Source organism: Schistocerca serialis, chromosome 7, assembly GCF_023864345.2.
Source record: "Schistocerca serialis cubense isolate TAMUIC-IGC-003099 chromosome 7, iqSchSeri2.2, whole genome shotgun sequence".
NCBI classification, from domain to species: Eukaryota; Metazoa; Arthropoda; class Insecta; order Orthoptera; family Acrididae; genus Schistocerca; species Schistocerca serialis.
This window is the reverse complement of record NC_064644.1, coordinates 50,854,249-50,866,379: the sequence shown is the minus strand read 5'-3', so window position 1 is coordinate 50,866,379 and position 12,131 is coordinate 50,854,249.

Genomic DNA, 12,131 nt, shown 5'->3' with positions numbered 1-12,131 from the left:
AATGCATGACGTCACGTCTAATGACGCGGCGGGGGCAGAGACCTTGCAAACGGTAAACATTGCCGACATGTTACAAATGCTAATGAAACAAAACGCCGAAAACATGGCAACCTTAAAGGCACAATTAGAGACACCAAATGAACAGTTAAAAACACAAAATGACGAAATCAAATCTGATCTCATAGCAATCAAGATAGGTAATGACACTTTGTGTAAACGTGTGGAACTTATAGACGCCACACTGACCAAACAGATGACCGAACTCAGTACTAAATTTTCCCAGCTCAATACGAGACAAGAAAAGACTACAACTCACGTAGCACTTTTACAGACACAAGTAAAAAACCTTAATGTCACGTGTGAAGTTCTTACTGAACAAATTCAAACATATTCTTCAGTACATGACAACCTTGAAAAACGAATTACTGACGTACAGAATAAATTTGACAATGTTGAACAACACCTGACTGACATCTTACAATCAGATGCCACAGCTCATTTTCAAAATATTAATAAAGAATTTCATGATTGGGTTGAGAACAAAGACAAACATTTTGATAGATGCTTACGTGAAAATTTACCAACAATTGTGCACGACTCCGTAGCGCAATACATTACTAATAACAAACAGCTGATCAGTGACGCAGTACAATCCGTCACTGCACCCATGAGACAATTCACCGATCAACTACAGTCTGAATGTAACGAAAATATCAGTCAAAATGTACAGTTCAGAAACCAATATACATTCGAGTATGATACACACATTCCGCACACGACAAATACACAAGAACAAAACACACCACGACTACAACACATACCACGATGTGGAAACACAAACACAAGCTATTATCATGGTAAACCACAGCAACATTATCGTAATTACTCGCCAGCTGAACATACCAGTAATTACAGTGGAGTAAATCCATATCACAATGCGAAGGAAGATGAAAGCTTAATGAAACACAGGCAATTTCAGATTTTTATCCCAGAAAAACGAACCATTCATCCGGTGATTTTTCTTAAATCTTTTAGTAACGCATTTCCACGCACTTGGAGTGACCGGAAAAAGATTTCATATATTGTCGGTTACATCCAAGGCGATGCAGCTGTCTGGGCATACAGTCAAGCTGACGTATGTACCACGTACAGTGAGTTTGAGCGTGCTTTTCTGAACAAATTCTGGTCGCAATCCGTCCAGGAGCGACTCAGAAGACAAATTTTAGAACCTGAAACTTTTAACAGTAAAAATGGTAACTTACACAGATATTTTGAAAAATACTTGAACATGGGACACTTTTTAGACGAACCAGTCGCAACGCGTGATATACTCCGAGCGTTGAAGGCCAAATTGCCTTTCAACATTAAGGAAAAACTTCTACATATCCCGGATGACGATTCAGATTATTTTTTAACAGCTTTAGATTCGGTTGACATGTTACTTGAAGATCAGCGCTTCGCGCGGCAAAACAGCAGCCACAATGTTTACACTAGTGGTATGCAAAACATGCAGGCTTGCCAACACAATTCTGGCGCGCCCACAGTTGGATACGCGGTACAACAAAAACAGCAAACTCACATGCCGTCTCAGTACGGAAATCAAAATCAACACGCGTATTCCAATACAAACAATAGTTACAACAGTAATAACATTTCATGCGGCAATCCATACAAGAGGCACCGCGGTAATAACTACAACGGTAACAACGGATACAAAGGTAATAACAAAAACACAAACAGAAATAGAAATAATAATAACTACGAGCCAAGACAGCATCAAGGTTGGACTCGTAACGATCAGTACTTTCATTCAAACTCTGCTTTACCACAGCAGCCACCAGGTCAAAATTGGAGCATACCTTACGACCGACAGGTAAGTTATAATGCGCAACATCAACAACAACCGCAAAAATTTGGAGATCATAATAGGCAATATCCGAATGTGAATATAATAGAAATGACACCTGATGCACAACCTCAATCTGTGTCAGTACCTAGTACAAATGATAATCCAACAAACTAGAAACAGTCACTACTTTGCCCCAGGTCGTGGCTGAAGAATTCTTGGGGGGCGACTTCAATGTTAATCAGTTATTTGACACCACACTTGAACAACAGAATAATGATATGCCGAGTAATTCTAAAAAAAAACTACCTGTTTTATTTATAAGATACAACCACAATAACAATATATCAGATGAACTTTTACAAGACAGTACACAATGTCGTTTAAACACAAATGAAATTGTTTTAGCATCTACTACTGCTGTAGTAGGTGGGATTCCAACTACTATTATCCTAGATACAGGTGCAGCTGTGAGCGTGTTGTCTTTTAATTTCTATAAAAAGATGTGTGAATTGGAACCTGTGCCTGAGTTTCCTGCCCAAAACTGTAAAATAACTACTGCACTAGGTAATAAGTCATGTAGGGTTACGAAGCAAGTTTTTGTAAACGTTAAAATAGGTAATGGAACTGTACAATGGCCATTCCTGGTTGTACAAAACCTTGTGACAAATTGCATATTAGGAATAGATATTATGAGCGAGAAGGACTGCATTATAGACTTCTCCAAAGGTAAATGTACTTTAAATGATAAAGGCAGTGTAATTATTATTGATTTGGACAGGAGAACTCTAAAGCATGACAAACACTGTACAGGGTACAAGGTTCAGTTAGTACTTGACAAAGACATTCAAGACATGCAAACACACTCATCTGACACAGAGATAATGGACTTGAAAACATTGCTTGATCATAAGATAAGTGAAGCTACAGCTCTCAGTGTACATGAACGTATAAAACTACAGGAAGTGTTATCCAAATATTTACAAGTTTTTACCAAACGATTAGGTGTTATCAACACGTATGTGTACAAGATTGAAGTTAAGCCTCACAAGATCTTCTACCATAAGACATATAACGTACCGTTATCTCAACGACCTGCTGTGTGGCAAGAATTAAAACAAATGTTAGACTGGAAGGTCATTGAACCATCCACCTCACCTTATTGTAGTCCTCTACTTGTTGTCAAAAAATCAAATGGAAGCATTAGGTTAGTGTTAGACGCACGAGCTATTAATGAAATAATTTTACCGGTTCACACAAAACCTGAAAATTTAGAAGAGCAATTACAGAAATTTCTAGATGCAAAATATTTTTCCACAATAGATCTCGCTAATTCGTTTTGGCAGGTGGGTATCACTCCTGATTCTCGGAAATATACTGCATTTATGTTCGGGGGGTGAACCTATCAGTTTTGTGTTCTACCCTTCGGACTGAATGTCAGCTCTGGGGTATTCATTGCAGCCCTGGATACCGTGCTTGGCGACGATTTAGTTGAGACAGTCACAAACTATGTAGATGATATACTGATAGCTACACAATCTTGGAATGAACACGTTGACACTCTTCAAAGAATTTTAGAGAAATTTGCACAAGCTGGAGTCACAGCCAACCTAAGAAAATCAAAATTTGGTTGCAGTGAGATAAAGTATTTAGGACATATCATTAATTCACAGGGCATACGTCCGGATCCCAGTAAATTAGATGCTATCAGAAACTTTCCTAGCCCTCGAACTAAAAAGCAGTTAAAATCATTCCTTGGGCTATGTTCATTTTTCAGACGTTTTTTGCCACAACCACTTTTGAACAGTAAACATCTGCTAAATCTACTCAGAAAGAATCAAGTTTGGATCTGGTCGGAACAGTGCCAGAATGACTTTAATACAATTAAACATGCTTTAGTGAATGCTAACATATTGAGCCATCCAGATTTCAATTTAGATTTTTGTATGACTTGTGACGCTTCGCGTACTGGCTTGGGCTGTTGCTTATTTCAAGTTGTAAAGAATAAAGAGGAGGAACAGATAAGAATTATTGGGTTTGCGAGTCGCACCCTAACTGAATGTGAGCGTACATACTCCACTACTGAGTTAGAAACACTTTCCATAGTATGGGCATTCAAGAAATTCAATTATTATTTATTTGGAAAACATACGGTAATTTACACCAATCACCAGGCCCTGACATTTTTGTTAACTTGTAAACTTGTACATCCTAGACTATCACGATGGGCAGTTACACTTCAGAACTACTCTTTTGAAATTAAGTACATAAGAGGTAAGGACAACACCATTGCAGACACTTTGTCTAGACTTCCACAAGGTATGAATGATACCAACAGTGACTTAGAAAATATAAATGACTACAGGATTCTCTTAATGCAAGACAAGCAGTATCACCAATATTATATTGATATGTGCAGAAACATGGCAGAATTACAAAAATCTTATCCTCACTGGTATAAGATAATAACATTACTGGTAGAAAAACACAATCATCCTTTGACTAAGTATTACAAGTTACACAATGATGTGTTATTTTACCGCCGACATCCAAATGCTACTAACTGGTGTGTATGCATTCCCAAAGAGTCTGAACGTAATCTAATTTGGCACACACACTTAGTTTGGGGTCATTATGGGACGAAAAAGTGCATGGCAAGGCTCAGTACATACTGTTATTTTAGCAATATGAGAAGAAAAATTTACAGGGAACTAAAAACATGTGTCATATGTCAAAAATCAAAACCTCAGAATTTATCCACAAAAACAGATTTACATTCTATTTTACCTAGTAAACCCCTGGAAATTCTGTGTACTGACATCAGTGGACCGCATCCAGCAAGCTCTGGAGGCGTCAAATATATCTTAGCTTTTTACGATATATTTTCTAAACATGTAAAACTTTATGCTTTAAAATCCGCCACTGCAAATGCTATAATACGAAGATTCTCAAGTGATTACCTGACGCACGTGGGAAAACCTAAAGCAATTCTATCAGATAATGCAGCATACTACTCTGGGTACAAATGGAGAAATTTCTTGAAGGACAATAACATTAAAAGTATATTTATTTCGAGGTTTAGTCCACAATGTAACGCGACTGAGAGACTTTTCCGAGAATTAAATCGATTCATGAGGACCTATATTTCATCAAAACATACTAATTGGGTGTCCTACCTAAGTCTTTTCGAAGACGTACACAATAACTTAAATATTTACGATACAAATTACACACCTAACGAGATCATGTTCAATTGCAAACAGAACGATCAGTGGATAGAACCATTACCTAAGTTGTCAGACAAGGAAATCACACCTGAACAGAAAATAAAAGAAGTATTGACTACATTGACACATCACGCACAAATACGAAACAAACATCACAGAAACATAATAAAAAGGAAACAAAAATTCGAGGTAGGAATGCTTGTACTACTTCGTACTCATCATAAATCTGTAGCACTCAAACGACGCAACGCTAAGTGGCGTCTGCTATATGAAGGACCTTATATAATTGTTAACATACCGCATCCTGGTGCGTATCTGTTACAACGTCCTAGAACTAACAAAATTATTGGGCTATACGCACACCGAGATCTTAGAGCATTTCATGCTGAATAATGTCAAAGTCATACCCATCAAAATATTGCTAAGCAACTCGAAAAACTCTGTTGTTACAACACAGATAATAAGTAGTATAGAAATTTTCATTTCAGTGGTTCCAGTGACGCAGTTGAAGACAGAAGAACTCTCCTTTCAGCGCGCGCCTCCACCTGAAAGACGGAATATTAAAGTAAAATTTATGATTACGTAGCAGTGGATGACATATTAATTCTTCACGGAACATTTGTTACTGAAGGTACCACTGACTTGGTGTGACACCAGACGAACTGACAGACGTCATCTGTGAAGCGATCTTTTACTTTGAGAAATAGATTAGACACACATCTTTCAACACGAAAAGCATCTATCAGTAGTCAAGGCCACACAGACACTCTACACACACGCACAAAACGCGAGGAATCGAACATTTTCTCTCTCTTACTATTTTGAATATTTATTGAGTAGTGAAAACGCCTGGTCTTGCCTACTGATGTAATGAATGTTGTGTCTAACCTATCTTAATTTCAGATGACATCACAAAAAACATCGATAATATCCCAGCAAAACCGCTAAAGAGGATGTAAATATCTGCAATTCATGTAATCAAATGTAACACAATGTAATAACCTATAGCGATGTAATGATGATGTAAACATGTTTATGTGCAACTATATTATGTTTATGCTAAGAAAATATGTGACGTGTGTATGTATAATTACTTATTTTTTTAACTGATGTATAGTGTAACTGTTACTATGTAAAAATTTGAACAAAACGAGTGCCAAAAAGACATTGCATAGTGAACCACTGTTCACGGACATTAACGAACATTACTAACTCTGCAACTACGCGGAAACCTTTGTGAAAGAAACTTTTAATGCCATTCATTATGCAGCGTATCTATGTAAACGCGATGAACGATTTCCTTGATTAATAACTACGAACATTTAGGTGAGCTATATTCAGCAAAAAACTGAAAATGTGAAGTGCATAATTCGTGCATCGTCTAGTGATATTACTACAGTACCCAACTTCAAGATGTTAACTGGATTAAATGGACACAAAGTGCCTGTCCAGAAAACAACACGACGGGTGGAAGAATTTTGGTTGGAATTTCAGGGAATGAAATGTTCTCGAAATGTGACGGACACTCTTACCTGGACTGTCCAAGGATCGACGCAAGCTATGTGCCGTCCGAGGTTCTGCAACCAAGCTTCCACGGAATGTAAAAAACGAACTGCACGTGGACCAATTACTCGACGGGTCACGTCTGATCTGTAATAAGCAATGCTTTTAGTCACAACGAACTGCATCACTACGACTATAATGGAAATGAGAAATGGACACGCTTATGTATTAATCACGTTGTTATACAACGATGTTACTGTGATCAAAAAACTTTACCACGACGATACTAACCTGTAAAAAATTATTGTGCAGCGGATGAATATGAACTGTAATAACGACACGATGTGTATAGGTCAACGCACCTGAAAAATACGGACATTTTTCTTTGAAGTATTTCAAAACAATACTATGTAACTAAGAACATTCAACAATCTAAGTTGTATTGTGTTATAACAAATATTGTAAATTTAAAACTAAGTTACCTGTCATAGAATGTAGTCTTCATATGTAATCTTGGTTGAATATTTTCTTTGTGCAACGACTGAAAAACGCGCGCACACGAACTATATGATCTGCAATACTGTGCCGCGTGATCTAACTGTACGATATAACGGCAGTGCCGCAGTTACACAGACGCTTCTGCGCATGCGCGCACTCTATCTGCCAACATTAGAACTTTTACGGCGCACCCGCGTCATTCAAATTTTGTATATAATGTGTATAATGTGTAATGTAAGTCATGTAAATAGTTGTAGATAACTTAGATTTTCTTGTGCCTTTAGGTGAATTGCTCGCCTGCAGGTGTGTCCTTTCGCCTCGCAATTCAGGGGGCAATATAAAGGCACATTTGCATGCCGAGCGTGAGTTTCCTCGGAAACGCGAAATATTAATTAAATAAATAATCAGTGACAAATAAATAAAGCCTATGGCACACAACTGCAGCACTGTGTCGCTGATAAAACAAAAGCACAATTACGTTACTCTTATGTTTGATTAAGAAAGAGAGAGCTCTGGTTGAAGTGGTGCGAGAAGCACGTATTTTATTTTATTGTCTGGCACACTGCCATATTTCATGTTATAGAAGAATACTGCGAGTTGCAACCACACTAGGCACTCGATTCTGTAAAGAATTTATATTTATAAAAGTAAGTAGGATTATGAACTGTAGGCTTATTCATTGAATATATCTGATTTAACTAACTGTGTAACTTTTTTATGTTTAGTAGACAATCACCTCTGTACGACGTATTGGCATGGCTGGCAAATTATTGTAATATTGAGATTTAGATTATGAGTCCGCACCTACCGCAGCAGTCTTTGGAAACGATTTAATTACGAAGTCCGATTATTCAGTTTTATTTCACGGTCAACTACGAGTAACATTGCCTTTACGAAAAAGCCATTGTCAAGCGTCTGATAACGAATAATCAAACGTCCACGTTCCAGATAAGCAAATACAATTGCAATCACAATCACCATCATACAGATAGAATAATTAACATATTTAAAATAACAATATTTATTTTATTTATTTTATAATGCCCTCCTCCGACTACAGCGACTGGGGAAGGTTGTAGCTTTCTGCTGGGTTCCGGGGCATGTTGGCATTGCTGGGAATGAAAGGGCAGATCTCGCAGCCAAGGAGGCGTGTCTTGCCCCACAAGTATCTCAGTGTGCTATCCCCTTGCACGCACTCACCTCGCTGTTGAGCTCACGGGTCATGCGTCGGTGGGAGGATGAGTGGCTGGAAGTGACTGACAACAAGCTCCGTATAGTCAAGCCCACAACGCGTGTGTGGTGTACTTCCTTTCAGCCCCATCGACGGGACGAGGTTCTCCTCACTCGGCTTCGAATAGGCCACAGCCCTATGACGCACGGCTTCCTGCTCCGGCGAGAGGACCCTCCAATGTGTGGTGCTTGCGGCGTCCAGGTCACTGTGCGCCACGTTTTATTGGATTGCGTTTTATTTTCTGACCAGCGGGTCGCGGCTGACTTGCCAGCGGACCTGCCATCTCTTTTAGGCAACACTCGGACGAATGTGGTTAAAGTTTTAAAGTTCTGTGCCCTGTCAAATGTTTTTACAAAGATTTTAGGGAGAGGATTTTAATTTGCTCACTGTGTGACAAGCTCGCCCATATTTTATGTAAGTGGCCAGCCAATAACAATTTCCTGTGACATTCTTGTTGCTATGTTTCCCCTTTCCTTAGGTTTTACTTTCTTATGTAGCATTTTCCTTCTTTTCCTGCTTTCTTTGAGTGTGTACTTTAGTTTTCTTAGGTCTGTCCACATTCGTTCCTTTTAATGTGTGCCAGGGCGCTGATGACCTCGATGTTGAGCACCCATAAGCCCCAACACACCACCACCACCACCACCACAACCAGTCTGGCAGTGCTGATAAGCTGTATACAGGTTTGGTCCAGAGTTTGCAGTCTTACTTCACATCTAGCCAGACAGATGAGTCTGTAACAAGTTTAGTAGTGGAGTGTATTCCCCGGTACGACACTCTGTGCAAGCTATCGAAGATAGGCTTCCTCATAGCGAGTGAGACTATTGGGCGGAGGTAATTTCGCAACACATCACACCAGACGTGCTCAGGCTTCAGACTGGTTGTAGTATCTTGTAGGAGATTGCAGATCTGTGGAACCTGTTGTTGAGCCTTGGCGAGTTCGTCGTAGTTGGTGTCAACTGATAGTGAATTTACTCAGGTAATAAACCATGGCGTTGTCCGCACCCTTGCGATGCTGAACATCGACGTGCAACAGAATCAGTGTGGTGGAAACAGCGTGGAGAATAGTCTTTATGTATATGGAGCTTGCCAGTGGTCGATGGTCTGTGTAAGTAATGAATGGTCTACCCTCGATGTTCTTCAAGTACACACTGCCTCGTGTGCAATGAGCCGTTCTGTCATTAGCTGACCACTTACGTAGAGTCCCACTTAGATTCTGTAAGAAGGCGGTTGTTGTTCACAACTATCTGTTGAAACACTGCTCCGATTGCAGTGTCACTCATGTTCAGAGGTGAATAACAATGGAGTGTCACGACTGGAAGGGCTAACGCTGTAGCATGTGATAAGTTGAGCTTAATTCAGTCAGATGCTTGTTGGATTTGAAGAGTCCGACTGCGAGCCAGCCTTCCGCATGTGTTTTTGTCAGCCAACGCATCTGTCAACAGTGCCTGCATGGCTGCCACTTGTCGCAAATGACATCTGTAGAAATTAATTATGCCAAGAAATCGCCGTCACTCGGGATAACTCCTGGGACATGGAAGCTGACAGATAAGTGGGTCGTGGGTCACCACATTTCACTACCAGTGTCCCAGAAATATCACTTCAGCTTATCAGTATTGGCACTTGTCATTTATCACCACACCGTGATGTTCCAGGGTCTCAAAAATGAGCGTGAGATGTTCCTCATGTTCTAGCAAAAATGCCAAAAGAACTAAAATATCGCCCATATATACTAACAGGACAGAAATTTTAAGAGAATGTTATTAATGAATTCGTAGATGATGAACAGCGTTATTATCAGTGTTTTGGATATGTCCTAAGTATCCATAGGAAATTGCAAGTAAGCTTTTTTACAGGCTAGATCAGTAAACATGGTAGCCCCTGCTAATGTGTGAGTAAAGAAACACATGGAGGTTCAATATCAGGCAACTGTCAGGTACTGTGCGAGTGTTGAGGACCTGACTGCCACCATATAAGCTGTACATTCCGTCTTGTGTGGGCAAAGCCCATAATCTATCTGACTGCCTGGCTGTGCCAGTTTGCAGTAATTTATCATAGTAGTTTCGGCTGCTCGTGGTCTGTCTGCCACTAGTGTAGGTGCTTTATGGTGGACCTGCGGACCTGGTTTAGTACTAATTTTTTGCATTTCTAGAATGTCTCTATTTAAATGTCACACGTCTTGTCTGGAGACTATAATTTGGCATTGGCCAAAGGTGGTTGTATGACGACATTGATGATGTGAGCATGCTCCACTATGCCGTTTAAAGATCACAAACTTAGAATTATCATCGAAGATGCGATTGTATGAAGTCAACTCTCATGAATCAAGTCGCCAGATCTTCCAGTTGGAAGGGTAATAGCTTAGAGTGAAAACTCGGTTGTATACTGCCTATGTTCCACCTAAATTTTGCCGTTGATGTGCTGCGGCGTGTAGTCTGAGAGTGGTGGCAGACGAGATTCCTGGGACAACACGCGGTGTTGATCGTAGTCTGTGCATCTTTTCGGGTGGCCCAGCCTGCTGGGTCCCTGTGAGGTTATGAATGGATTCAGGTGGGTCCCACCCGATAGGATGGATCGGTAAAATCGCACGAGGTAATGCCGTGTAGTCATGAAGTAGTTGGCGAAATTTTATCTTGTTGGTGTGAGGAAAGACTGAACTCATCACCGCAATCACCATGGAGGTCGAAAGTCATTACACATTGTTCGTGCACACGTTCATTCATTGTTGTAGTCAACAATGCAACACGGTTGAAGTTACTTCCGTGTCTCACACATAACAGAGGCTGATCTAGACGTTAGAAAACATGTGAATCACTGTGGAAGTCACCATTTGTCCGAATTTTTCATAAAGGTGGCAATCGCGGGACAGCTCCGTTGTCGACCTGAACATAATCTGACTATGTACATTTATTATGTTGAGGTAGTGGCCGCCGTTCTTTGCAGGTCACCACTTTGGGAATTCTAGTGGGCAAAGAATCAGAGTCCCAGTAAATGAAATTAACACACAAAGGAATGCATGCACATAATACAATTGTAAGCAACAAATACAATGAATCAAAGATATTCTCCCTTCAGGAGGCTAAGCTCACTGCCAAGGAGTCTTATTTTCGAATATATTACGTATTGTCCCTGCAGGATGCTAAACTCACTGTGAACGAGTCTTCTTTTTCGAATATTTTGCATCATCGATGGCAAGGTCCCCACAGGTATATCATTACTGAGATTTTCAACTAATTCTTTTCGGTATCATACTGTCGTTTTGATTAATGTGTGTCGATTAATCTCCTCAAGCTTCTGTACAATTATGCATTTGTGAGGTAATTGGAATTACAACGTTTCCTTATTACTTCATACGTATCTTATTGGAAGAGCTGTTAAAGCCTACTGCCAATTGTGAGATGTAAAACTTGTGTGCTACGCCAAAAACTCTTATGATTCTTGCATATGCACTACTATAGAAAATAAACGATGGAAGGTTATAAGTTGTCCAATAGAGGACATTGGCAGTAGTAATCTATAGTTTCCCTCTTATGATTACAACGACAGTAACTTACAAGTTTCATGCCTGTAGGAAGTAGCAGCATTCAGCCCTGTTTATACATGTTTCTATCGTACCCATAATTCACTAAATTGATCTTCAGTTTTCGTAACTTAATGTTACTTTAAACAGAATGGTGCCATACCCCACCTTGCGATGCTGTCGCTTCTCAACAGTGACGTCACGTGGAAACGCCCCATCACTGCGACCGATCTTGGCAAACAAATTCCTTGGCTTGCTAAAGGCCTTTGTTTGATCAAGCGCTCTATTTGCCAGTTTCTTTTTATTACT